Consider the following 14,452-nt stretch of genomic DNA (forward strand, 5'->3'; position numbering starts at 1 on the left):
TTTCAAGGCAACTTTCTCAATTTCAGTATTTGTCTGCTTCAAAGGAAGATCCCATTGGCAAGAAAAAGTGACATTTGACTTCAGCATGGAGGTGGCAACATCCATTTTCTGAAGGAAAGATGAACTTTATAGTTTAAGGAGAGGTGGTACCCTACAGCTAAGAAACGCCTGTGGGGCAAATTTTCAGGACTTTATAATTTCTGATTCTGAACAGGCTACGTGCATCCTTCACTCAACTCTGTGCCAGGGCAAAAGCTCAGATCCCACAGTTTTAAATCCTGTGCCAGTGCCTACATTAAGCCATGCAGAGTGAGAGAAGCATTAGCTCTTCATCTGAAAAGTCCTTTGCAACTATTGCATCTCCATAACAGTTTTCAGCTCTGACAAAGTTTCTTTTGGTTTAAAATATTCTGACTGTCAAGAAGTGTGTGAACAAACACGGTTCAGTTTACATGGTGTTATAAAAGGATTTCTAATTCCTTGTGAACAATTCTAGTCTAAGAACCTGCTATTAGAAATAGTTAACTTTCCAAAAGAAAGTGTTTCCAAGGAAGGTTTTTCATTCTTGACAAAATCAGCGTATACTAAATGACTCATAACTATGTAATATTAATGGCTGGTTTCATAACACAGTCTCCTGTTACACTGGACTTCACAGAAGCAACACAATAAAATTCAGAAGTTGATCTCTGTACTGCAGACTTCTGTCGACACAATTCTATTAGTCAGGAGAGGCAAGAGGTGAGATCTCTGGCCAAAGAGCAGAATCAAGAAAAACCAGATTGTAAAATAAGACACAGAAACCAAAACTGAGCTTTTGCTGTATCACTGCTTTCACTTCAGGATGGATGGGGCAGAGGAGGAAAGCTATACTTTTCCTCCCAAATAGCCTAACCTTCTTGTTTTTTCTTCTGGGGGGGAAGATCTCTAAAACATCTTGAGATTTTAAACACGAAATGTTTTCTGATTTAAAGCTTGATTTACTTCTTCTGTCTCAAAAAACAAATGCTCTGATTCTTTAGACCACAGGAAACTTGCCAGCTGTGGAAATATTAAGGCTTTTACTGTATGCAAGTGAGCTGTTCTGACTCCATCTGGTAAAATGGTAAATTTCCACATATGCTTGTTTTGACTGATACCCAATCCTGAGTACTCTGTAAGGCAGTTACACATGCAGGCCTGATAAAAAATATTCAGCTCTTGCCAACTCAGGAAGACGATTGGTTCATTAGAGGAAAATGACAGGATGGGTCTTCATCACTTAACTGGAGAGAGAAAATATTTGTAAACCACTGCATTGTTTTGTCAGCTAAAATGTTATTAAAAACAAGAAGATACTGTAGCTTTTCTGGTCTTCATGTGGAAATAGGTGAAATGGCTAAAGGAAGGCATATATATCCTAATGAAATTATTTTGATTTATGGACTACTAATATTCTGCAAGTCAATGTTGAGTTGATTTTATAAATCTTGCCATTAGGATTTCCTGTTTTCATCTCTTGTAGCTAATAAGTGCTTAGAAATCTTAGTAGATTAAAGCTTCAGGAAACATAGAAAATCTCACTTTGAAGCTACTCCCTTCTTCTCATGGAACATTGAGAACTAGAATAACAAAAAATTCTAAGAATAAATCCCTGTGGTGTATCAGTGTGAAATATTGTCAGTGGGAACTCAAAGATTATGGAGTCTCAGGAGAAAGGAGAGAACACAATTTAATTAAAGCTTCTTGTTTTAATTTCAAAATTGCATCATTATTTAGTGCAATCTTTTCTAGGGAAAAAACAGCATAATCTGAATTATGGCTAAATATGATGGATGCTTTTTGCTATTACACTGTTATTTAGGAGGGAATCGTGGAATCTTGCAGTAATTTTGTGCAAGGGACCTCTGGAGGTCACCTAATCCAACCCTCCCCTCAGAGCAGGAAGCACTGTATAATCCTATTTCCAATCAAAACTGTGGGGAAATCAGGGTAGGAAGGAGGTCATGATCTGACTTCCAGACAGCCTGCCTGCTTATGAATTTTATTCTCTCAGTTTTCAGCATGAAATCTGAACAGCTTCCATGGAGAACCAGCAATATCAACAAAGTTTTTAACAGATTTCACAGGGTCTCCAGATTTTCTATATTTTTGAGATAAAAATTCTGAAAGGGGTGAGAGTATTTCCTTTGTTTGTTTGTGTTTTTTTTTTGTTTGTTTGTTTGTTTGTTTTTATTATATTTTTGAAAGATCTGATCAGCATCATCTTACCTTGTTGGGAGCACAGAAATAAGTCCAAGTGCCAGCATTATACACCTAATGATGAGAGCTGTTTTTTAGATGGAAGCTTCATATTGCATCCTTGGGAGAGGGAAAATCTTGATCTACCCACTCTTTTTGATGTGTGTCTTGCTGCCCTCGATCAAGAAATGCTTCGCCCTCAGTCCTCACATGCTCAGCTCAGCTATTTAAAATATGGTTGTAGGCTCATTAAAGACAAGAAGGGTCAGGATTTTGGTTTTATGTTTTGCTTGAAAGACTTGGACGTTCCAGCCTGCACAGAGATTTCTAAAATAATTCTGAACTTCTGTCAGTTTTGATTTATGACAACATATGCCAGATTTAATTACACTATCACTCTATTCATTCATCACCGGTGTTGCTCTCTGCAATTCTCTTCACGAAATCTCCAAGGGTCATAGTGACCTGAACTTGTTTCACCAGTGAACAAGATTAAACATCCCCATGACATCATGTTTTACAGATTAGTGACCACGCTAAAACTGAGAGCTATGGTCAGAGAGCACAAAGGTACATAAAGTGGATGTGTTGGGGATGCCCTGCCCAAGCCTGTTCCGTAACCAATATCACTGCTAACAATCCCTACTGAGAGGGCTTGAAGCAGACCTGCACTTTGGATGTATTACTTATATGTAAATCTAACACATCCTTAACACCTCTCAGCTGCATTTTGTGGGAGCACCAATTTTGCTGAGTACTGGCTCTAAGATCTTTGAACCATGTTACATTATCTGGTAGTAGACAATTTATGGGAATCTCAACTTGGGTTTACACAAAAAAATACCCCAAACCCCTTTCTTTAACTTAATTATCAGAAAAGAGGTTTTAATCAGTGTCAAAACAGTGTTTTCTGATGAAAAAGAAAAGAGATATAGGTATAATTATAGAACAACTTTATTGCTTCAGATCAACATTTGCTGGAGTAACCAAAATCATCAAATCTGACCTCTTTCTTCTGATTCCTCAAGTTTATAGTCAAAATACAATGATGGTGTTTAATTTTTATTTTACTTAGTTTGGGTTGATCTCTCCTGAGCTTTAAATTTTCTTACAGTCATAAATCCAAATAACTATCAGGCTATCATGGCAGCAGGTTCATAATTGAGCAGAGACTTAAGATCACATACAGAATTTAATTAGCACTGGACAATGTTAGTGTGAGAGCAAAATCTTCCTAAAATAATTTTTTTTTTTTTTACTCTAACACATTTAATTTTATTGAGAAGGTGTTTGATTTCGAATATAACAGGAAGGATTTGGGCTGTTATCTTAAATAACATTTTGAAGTTATACCAATTTCAGGTAGCTTAATCCCAGGCAGGCATCATACAACATCACAAATTTATAGAGTAGTTCAGATTGGAAATGGACCTCTGAAGGTCATCTGGTCCAATGTCCTGCTCAGAGCAAGTTATGCTTCAAAGTCAGATCTAGTTGCTTGGGGCCTTGTTCAGCTAAGTTCTGAAAATCTCTGAGGAAGCAGATCTGCTCAACCTGCTTCCATGTATAACCACTCTCCAAATGAAAAAATTTCCTTAAATCCAACAGGTATTTCCTTTGCTGCATCTGGTGATACACTCCGAGATGAGCCTGGGTCTGTCATACCTATAAATACTCTTTGGAAGCCAAAGACTACAATTAGATTCCACCTTATTTCCATTGTTTTTCCCTGGCTAAGCACTTCTGTTTGCATCTCTGCATGCAAACTACAAGGTCCCCAGAAAAAAGAGGAGAAAGCTGGACTCCTTAGGTATGCCTTTTCTTTTCTCTTCCCTCCCCCCACCTCCTCACCCCCCCCCCCCCCCCCCATTAAAATTGCTTTGGGCAATACATTGAAATAGATGACCTGAATTTCCTCTTCTGAACCATCTGAATTCTTCATTCTCTTAGGCGAAGTGAAACAAGAAGGTTTGGGATCATTGTATATGGGAACTGTGTCCACCCTTAGAGATATGACACAGTCCAGATAAGTGATGCAGGAAAAAGTGAAATTCTTGTTTCTTGTACAAAGGAAGACTTGAAATTATACTTTTACCTCTTGGTTGTCAGAAATGGATGAAATTAAGTTTGCAATGACAATCATCACCTGCACAAGCAGATGTGTAACTGCATGACCTTATGACTTTGTAGATGGATAGAGACATTTAATCTATCCCAGGAAGCCTTTCAATATTAAAGAGGCTTGGCACCTAGTTCTGCAGCACATACAAAGATGAAAATCAAGAATAAACCATGAACTATGGACAGTTATGTAAAACAAATAGAAACAGAAAAATTTTGGAAAAATTTGGAAAAATTTGGATAAGGCAAGAGATTCAAAACCAAAGAAAGGCTGAAATTCTGGCACTAGGCTATGGAACTCCTCACCACAAGATGCTATTGGGTCCAAGAAGTTAGTAAGATCTGCACAAGTAACAGGAATATCCAGAATGATCATAGATAATGTTAACAAAACCATTGTGAAAGGGATGTAAGTCTTCACATTTCAGGCTTTAGACCAATCTGTAACTGTTTTGATATAGGATGAAACATTCACTGAGAACAGATTACCCAACATCTGCCTTCTGAAGGCTTAGTGCACATTCCTTGGAGGCATCTGGCCTGGATTGTTGCTGGAGACTGGATACATACTAGATAGTCCATGTGTCTGATCCAGTCTGGCACTTCCTATTTCATTCTGACTTTTCATTTTTATTTTGTTTCCACCCTTTTACCAGAGGTAAAACACTATCAGAGAAAAGAAAGTTGCTTTTTCTGCAGTGTTCCCCCTGTCCCTAAATACTTAATTTCTTGTACAGAATGGTGGAGATGAACAGAAAATAAAACTATCCTTCACCGTGATGTCTCTGGAGCTAGAATCCTCCAGGACAAAAGCCCATTTCCATTTTCCTCCTCTGTATCATCTATTCTGCTTGCTCTATAGCTGTGTATTCCAAAATAATACATTTACAACCATTCTCTGTGCACCCTCATGCAGTCTATTCCTATCTGCTTGCCTAACTAACTGCCTTGATATCCCTAACTGCAAGGAAAAGTTCAGTTCATGGGTTTCAAACCTCTAGTCACAGATACCCACTTGGAGAGACAGACATGAGCACCCATAACATCATTCCTTTTCATACTGCATGACTCAGCATCCTCTTACTTTGCTTTTGTTTCTGGTAGGCTGCACAAAGCTCTGGGATAGATCACAGCTCCACTGTGCATACACATTACTCTCACCCAACCTTCAGTACTATGTTAATTTTAGTACTCCCTGCTGTGGATTTAAATCACTGGGACAATTTCAGTTGCCGTGTAACTTGAACTAAGTCTGTTAGAGAGCAGAATAGATTAATTGAGTATGATATTTTTATATCTTCAAGATCATTGTTCTTTTAAATATCACATGAGTTCTAAATATGTAACCGAAGATGATTGATATGTCTATTTTCCATACAGTATAACACAACTTAATGGAGTCATAAGATTTCTGCCAACACATTGTAGGATTTGGAATCTAAGTAACTCTTACATTACTGGCATCCATATCTCCTATCACAAGTGATCACATACCATGGTGGCAGCTGTGATATAAATCACAGGAGAATTTCTATCTGTCATTGATATAACTAGGTTCCAGGAAAAGGAGAAAGGAATCTATCTACAAGCAGGTGCAATCCACAGCACTTACACCCAGAGGTTTCAGGCCCAACAGCTTAATTGCAATGGCAATATTAAACCACACAATATTCAAAACTGAAAAAAAATACTTATGTTTTACTTTTGAAGACACCATGCGATATTAGCTCTGTCCTCATCCCTCTCTGGCTGAGAGAGCCTAACACCATGCCAGAACTATACAACTGTGTTGGCACTTCACCATCAGCTCCACTAGGCAGCCATTACGTTCAGGAAGATGGTGCATCTAAAGTTGGAGGCTTTTAGGTAACTTGAGGTTTTAGACAACATTATTTCTTTAGGTACTTTTGGTGATAACAGTAGGATGGCACTTCTACCAGGGGATGGGTGTAGTTCAAGTCAAACCATTTCTCAAAAGAGAGGTGAACAATCTCTACTGATTCACACCAGGTTTATTCAGGTTTCAGCAACAGCATTGCACTTGCTGCACAACGGGCTGTTTCTCACAGTTACTGCTAAACGTTTTTTCTTTAACTCTTCACTATTCACCTTAAATGAGGGAACTGGTCTTATGTGGAAAAAATACATGCTGAAAAGCTACATAAAATTCCCTTAAAGAGCAAAGGCATTGTGTTTTGCTTCTACCACTTTACATGTGTTGACATATAATCAAAAGCTCAACATTTACAAATTTCAATCAAAGTTAAGGACTCTAATCTAGCAGCATTTGTGAAGTACCTCTACTCTTCACCGCTTCCAAGGCTGACAGCCTGAAACTCTCCGGTGTGTGGACAAATAGAGATCGAATCTCCAAAGAGGAGCTGTCAGTACTGCTTTGTTTTAGTCCCACCACCATGACATGTCTTCTGCTCACCTCTCTGGTCCATGAAAAGTGATTCTGATGATAGACTACATCCCTTCCCACAACCTTGTGAGTAAGAGGACTGCAAGGGGACCATTACCCAAGGTGCTTTAAATTCTTGCTGAATTGACAACAAACCCTGTGGGAGGAGAGGAGTCACTCCAAAGAACACAAAGGCTATTTGAAAAGGATTCAGATGTTGATTTTGACAGAAAGAGAAGAGCTTTTCCCTGACTCAAATTGCAGACAGTAATTTTAAGAATGGTTTAGCTACACTGTGCCCTATATTCTACTGGGAATGAAGCACTCTGTTCATTGTGATCTTGATACAATCTGAGTCACTAGAAATGGTTGCCATTGATGAACCCATTTCAGGTCTTAAAATACAAATTTCTTTGGGTGAAGTGACTGTGAGTATTTTTCCAGGAATTTCATATTAGGATTTAATAGCTGAAAAGAATTTTGAAACTCTGCACTATCGCATATTAAGAAGGAACTGTAAAATTCTGATAAGATGCCAGAATGAAGGCAATGGGATTTAAAGGTCATTCTGTGAGTCTTTTTTTATCTGGTGAGGATTTTAAACAGGGCTAATTACCATAGTACCTGAACACTTAATAGGCTGCCAATTCAGTAGTGTTCTTAGTAATAAGCTGAGTACACAATCACATCTATAACGTCTCCAAACATCTTCAACACACAGATGAAACAGGGCTAATGGATCTAGTCCACGCTGGACTTGAAGATCCATATTTAATTTCTAAAACAAATGACCTATTAAGAGTTTTACTGCTTCCTCCCCCTCCCCCCCCATTTAGACTGTGATCTTATGAGAGAAAGAACAAGTCTAAGTGTGTACTGAGCACAACCAATAGAGATGGATCTCTGGAAAGTACAGTAATATAAGGAACAATTCATACCATGTTTCCTAAGCTAGAGAAGCTGAGGGTCACTGAGGTAAGCACATTAGCAGGCTTTGGACTTGAGAAAGAAAAGCTAAATTCTACCACCTTTTTGTGTCTATTCATTCACTTTTGTTCATTCTATAAAGAAGAGATGAATCCTTAGAGCACAAGTTAGCTTTGGTATAAAAAGAAATTTAAAAAATTGAAAGAAACAACTGAAAGGGAAAATCAACTAATCAGTTGATTTTTTCCATCTTCAGTTGTAACTATAAGTACAGTAATAGCAGCATGATATTCAGCAGCAGACAATTTAATTTATAGAAATAGGTGCTCAGAAGTTTTGAAATGTGACATTTTTATGCTTTCTTTCATCAAAAAGGATTACGAGTTTAGAAGCTGGCCACAAACCTATGACATTTATTTTATTCTATACTATGGGATCAGTCATTCATGGAAGAAAGAATGTACAGTACTTACACTAAGCCCAGTACAGATACCTGTGTTTCAGTTACTCACACCCTCACTAAGGTGTTCTGTGTATTCATTGTGGTTGGGTGGGGATACATATGTCTTTGTTTCTCTTTCTTGTGTTTTGACATGTGATGCCATCCTCATATAACACCAGTATATGGATTTATGTGATACTTTGGGGGAGTTTCTCAAAAAAAATCTTGAGTAGTTGTCTACAGACCCCTAATTCCAAAATTCAGTCTAATTGGCACGTGTTTATTTATTCATATGATTGGGTATGTAATTATAACACTGTATGAATTGCACCAGAGAGCGCAAGGAGATGTCATTTAAAAACAACAAATGCTTCCTTCAGTGAGTGATGTGGCTACACTCTTGCCTCTATTATCCTTCATTACACTTCATATTGTAACACCTTTGATGTTCTCTGGGCTGCTTCATGCTGATTTATATGTACCTCAAAATTTGATCCAAGTAGTAGGTTATTCTTATATTTTGAGAGACGTGTATTGACATAGATGCAAAATCGATATTAAACTAATCTTCTTTGTTGCAATTACAAATCTCACAGCATAAAGCTTTGGACAAGAATATTAGAAAGTAAAAAGAAATACATAAAACCCAGCCAAGAATTTATTTCACATAAATGGCTTAGCCATATTCTTATTGACTTCAGTGGTATAAATTCAGGGCTAGAGTGTATCTAATACATACAGACAGGGCTCATGGTTTTAGTCCTATTCCCATGTTTTTGTAAGAGATCCGGTTCAAACATGTCTTTATGAAACAGAAGACATGGTTTTAGCACTTTGTTCTTCTATGAGCACATGACCTGTAATCCTGGCAGTTGGGTAGATTATGTCAAATGAAATAGGGAAGCCATTGTAATTAATCATTTACAATAACTAAAACTAGTGATTGGCTAAGGATCTTGATTATTTCTTCACTGACTACTTATCTGTGAACTGAACTTTGCAATAATTAATATCATCTGTGAGAAGAGTTATTATTTCTGTGTTATTCATAATCTTATTCACTACTAACTTTTCCTACCTTTATAACCAGTACCTGCTGCCTCCAAGAGGAAGATTTTCACAAGGAAGAGAAAGCCTAACACAATAATTCTCTTTCTTTCTTTTTACTTTTTTTTTTTTTTTTTTTTTTTTTTTTTGGATTGGGACAAAAATCCGCAGCATATTTCTCTAGAAGGAAATCTTAGACTTTATGTATTCAACACATTCTGTGGAACTATTTCAGAGCTTTGGGTCATGAATGGCTTATTTCCATTAAAAGTAATGGTGTTATTTTTGGCTACGTGAGCTTGCGTGATTTTGCTCACAGGTAGAGATCTGCCTATACATATAAATCAGCCCCTGCAGTTTCAGGAGAACAGAGGAAGAGGAGTCACAGCTCATCTCTAACTTCTAAGCCATACCGGCAATTTACTTTTGCACTCTCCACCGCTGAGATTTCCATTGTTGTTTTAGTTCTATTGAACTCAGGATTAAATTGAAGGAAGCAATTTTGAAACCTGGCCTTGGGGGCCTCAAAGGCAAGGTTGTGGGGAGAGCAGCTTATGAATAGACTGCAGGCTGGGGTCTGCCGGGAAATGCACACCTGCCACAGAAAAGCACGATTAATGCTGGCTCAACAAGCCTCATTTGCAACATGTCTAGGAACCCCTCCTTGCCCTTTACTAATCAGGGCTTAACTCGTGAAGAGGTGAAAGCAGCCTCCACTCCGTGCATTCCTTATTGTTGTGTTTTGTTTTTTTTTTTTTTTTTTTTTTTTTTTAATTATTATTTATTTATTTATTTATTAATTTTAAGAAACTCCAAATACAAACTCTCCCCACTGTCAAGACTGACAGAGGCTGTCCTTACACAAAGAATGTATCTAACCTGCTGTCTTCACCAAGGCTTGAAGCAGCCAAAGGCTGGGAAGAAAGTGTAGCATTTGGCTTTTTGCCCAGAAAATAAGACCCTCGGAAAGCTCACGTGAGCTCACACACACACACATTCAGAGAGAGGTCTTGAGGGAAAAGGAGATGGAGGAAAAAATATTCTTTTTTACAAGGTTAATTGACTATAAGGTGAACTTGAATGTGAGGACAACCCCTTTTGCTGAATACCTCTGTGATTTGTTTGGAGGGGAATAGAATATGCACTTGAAATAACCATGCAGCAGGAAGGAGTGCAACACATGGGAGAGGTGATTTTTATAATCTGTCCCTAACAAACTTCAGACAGGGCTCAATATCCACTGCAGCTTTCCTGTTCAGAAGCACTGGACACATAACACCCTCTGCTGATGTCAGCAAGGACATTTGAGTGCTGGGCACCTTTGAAAATGAGAATCCACGTGTAGGTGATGATATGGACCTGAGGTGCTCTAATTCAAGACTCTGTCAAGATTGTCCAAGGTATTTAGAAACTCAACTCCCACAGATTCTCAATTCAAAACTTGGTATCTTTGAAGATCCCAGCTCTCAACTTTAATTGGGGGGAAAATTATGATGGTGTGATTATGTCACTGTACAAAATCAGTCATGGGCTCTAGGTAGGAGAGGTGGTTCACATGTACATGTTAGTTATAGTTTAAAGACACTGAGAGGAACTCTGAAAGCTTATCTTTCCATAATGCTTTTTTGAAGGTTCTTAGTATCTTGTTTTGTTTGAATTGTGACACATCAGTGCACTGATTTTATTTAAGTAGTTATTTGCTTTCCTCGAGTTCTTCCCTTTTCCTGACAAAGCAAGAGAGAACGGCGGGAGGAAGGGTGGACTGTTGTATGCATGAGGAGCAGCCCTTCAGTAGGCAAGATCTGTCTCTGCTGTTGGTATTTTCCAAAGTCAGTCATTGCTGGGTTGCCGTGCCTGGCTGCTTTTATACCATGAGCAAAAGGAAGAATTACAGGGAAGGGTTCAGCGTGGCAAGCGAATTCACAGAGAGTGAGCCAGGTTTGGGTCCAAAACCTCATTGCAGTGTGAATGAAGATCTGTTCCCAGGGTAATGCACACCTCCTAATACAGGATCTTGGCCCAATGCTATCTAACCCAACTGTGGGGTTTCCAGATGAGAGCAGTGTCTTGTGCACATAGCCTGGGAAAAGCGGGCTGGGTACATATACTTACAGATGTATGTGGAAGCTATTGACAGTGGGTCGATGCTATTGACACCGAGTCAATACTTGACTACTTAAGTCTTTTGACCATAGAGAAAATTAGCATCACAAAGATGGGCTGTTGCAAAAAGCCAGGCTCTAAGTAGAAGCACTGAAGGTTCATATTCAGCTTTACAGAATAATGATTAATTGTTATTTATAATACAGGAGTACCTGGAGATCCCAGATGGACTCAGGGCCTTGTTTTTTCTGGTTCCTCTCCACTTCCCCCTCCTGCTTCTCACAAAATACACCTTCCACTAGTATCAAAGCACTACGGAGAATACATTGTTTTATGGCCAAAGCATAATCCTTCAGGAAAAAGATCCTGGCCAGTGTCTTATCAGCCACATATCATTTCCCTTGATTTCAAGTTTCATCCTATCTGCAGATGGATTAACAAGTTGCAAGGTCCAGTAATTATAACCCAGAAAAAGTCCAACAGACCTCTTTACTTCTAAAGGGTGGGGGAAGAAGAAAAGAAATGGAAAAAGCATCAGCTTGAAATGTGTCCTCTAAGGGCCACATTAAAATTTATAGATTAAAAAAAATATATCATATATCAAAATGAAGCCAAATCAGCAGTTTTGGCCTTGCTTCTCTAAGCAGAAAGGCTTTGCTGTCTGACTTCTCCTTGGCTGCCTTTCTAGGCCTGCGATTCACAGCTGCATTGAAGCGGAGCAGGTCCAATAATGCCATTTGTTTTCCACTTAAAAAAAAAAAAAAAAAGAGAGAGAGAAAGAGGGACATATAAATGGATCATAGAAGAAGGGGGCCATTAACAGACATTTAGTCTGACCATGGCTAAAAGTGCAGATGGTTCAGAGGAACACAGCCAACTTGGCGTTTATATAAGCTATCTCGTATCTCCCTCTTTTTTTTTCATGCACTGGCACTCAGGTTGATTAAGAGGTCAAATAAAGGCTGCTTCAGTGTGACAGTGTGCATGATATATGACAAAAAATTCTGTATCACAGTTAAGGCTTTCTAAACAGCATAAAAGATAAATCAATGTATAAACTAATTCTCAGCTGGTGTAAATCTGTTGTTCCTGAAAAATGTATGGACTTTTTTTTGTTTGTTTTTGTTTTGTTTATTTTTTTTTTTTTTTTTTTACAAAAAACCCTAATGACAAATATTTAGAGAAGTAAGTGAAGAAAACAAGGCAGAGAAGTGGAATAGGAACATAAGGAGATAGAATAAAAAGTGTTTTTGTAATAAAGCAGGTAAAAAAAACTATAAACAAGTCTGATTTATTCAATAGACACCATAAATATTCTTCAGCAATTGTCTTTTCTGAAGTGTAAAGAAGAAAATCAAAAAACAAAGTGTGCAGGTCTTCTTAACTGACTGCTTGCTATGTGCTAACCTACCTCCTGCATCCTCTAGTCTTTTGGATCAGGTGTTTCTTGTGTGTCTGCTTTACAAAGAGAAAATTTTGAGTCTATGAAAGATAATGGAAATTTGATGGAGGAGATGTCTCCTACAATAATAAAAATAATGACCTTTATATGAATTTAGGCACCTGGGATTTTGATCCACTGTGGTGTTTAGACATCTCTCTTTCAATTGGTTTAGGGATACAGAATGTCTGAACACCTAACTAGTGCCTATTTCATAGGCACCTAACAAAGAAGCCCTCTCAAGACCTTGTTGCTGACCTGCTTGACTGTTTGAAACCTGCAGGACGTAGATCTTCTCTACTGAACTTCAAACACCCTAAAGTGGTTCAGCATCTGAGAATCAGGCAAAACTAGGAGCTTTATTAAAGGCAGAATCCAACCCCTAGGCACATCTAAAGATTTAGGTCTAAACCAAACTCGGGTTGTAATAGCTCAAGCAGGATGACTGAAGTCCTGCTTGCACTTATAATGCTTAATTATACCAGGTGCCACAGGGATGGATACATAGAAAACAGATGGAAAAGTATTTCTGAGCATCTAAAGATAAGCAGATCAGTTAGGCCAGGTTCTGTGGATCTTGTTTGAATAGTTAATCACAGGAACACACAGATGAAGAGAACCACATGGGTCACTGAGCCCAGGTCTGTGATATTTTTTCATTATGATTTACAAGCTGGATAGTATCAAGAGCATGCCAGGTGCTTCATATAGTTAAACAGTCTGACAAGCTGGTATTTATTTTGGAGCCAGAGGAGGCCAGTCTGTTTTATGAATCAAAGTTGTTGTTATTTTTTATTTTGAGGCTGCTAATCATTTTGTTTACACTGTACTTTGTAAGGTGATATTTTTGCTCATCTCCATTACTGTTGACTAGGCATTGTATCCTAGTACTTTAATTTAAGAACCATGATTATTAAAGCTTTCTTAATAACTTTACTGAGTTATCCCCAAATGTATTTTGGTTTGGGCTATTTAGACATAGCTACATACACAAATAGTTAATGGAAATGAACGGTAACTAAATATGTGTGTCATATGTGTTTAAGCCTACCCCTCTGTATTCCCTAGATTTGTATGTGATTTAAATATATATAATATACTGCATAAAAACTTCTTAAATATCCAACAGATATCAAGAATTGTCCCATTACCTTTAGCATCCAATTGTTTCTTTTCCAGACATAAAACCAGAAGACAATAGATAAACCTTTGTAGCTGGGATTATTGATGCAGTTTAATCACTTTGAATGTGCATTAAGGAATTAATAGCAGCTTTAAATTAAAATTGATAACTAAAATTCTTATTTACTGGGTGCAACTTTACGTGACAAACCCACATACTTATGTCTGCTTTAAGGAAAGGTCTTTCGTGGAGTTTGACGTACTAGAATAAGTTTATAAATATCCCTGAGGAAGCAAGTGTGGATTATTTTAGAAGCATTTATTGGACTACAGAAAGTGAACATTATTGAATAGAGCAATATTTTTTTTGAAAGGTATTCATATGAAACACTGTTAAAAGAATCAGAAATTAGCAGTAGATATTTTAAGCTTGCTCTTGACAGAACTGACAGCTGATAAGGATGGGATAAGCATACTAATAAAAGCTATTGTTGATTATTCTACACTATACCATCCGTTTATTTATTTGAGTTCAGATCAGCTTATTGACTTTTAATAATTTTGTAGCCCTTGGTAAATCACTTATGAACGTGACCTTAATAAAAACTGTGATCATTAAAGATTT

This window comes from Tyto alba, unplaced genomic scaffold, assembly GCF_018691265.1.
Source record: "Tyto alba isolate M040663 unplaced genomic scaffold, T.alba_DEE_v4.0 Super-Scaffold_42, whole genome shotgun sequence".
Lineage (NCBI taxonomy): Eukaryota > Metazoa > Chordata > Aves > Strigiformes > Tytonidae > Tyto > Tyto alba.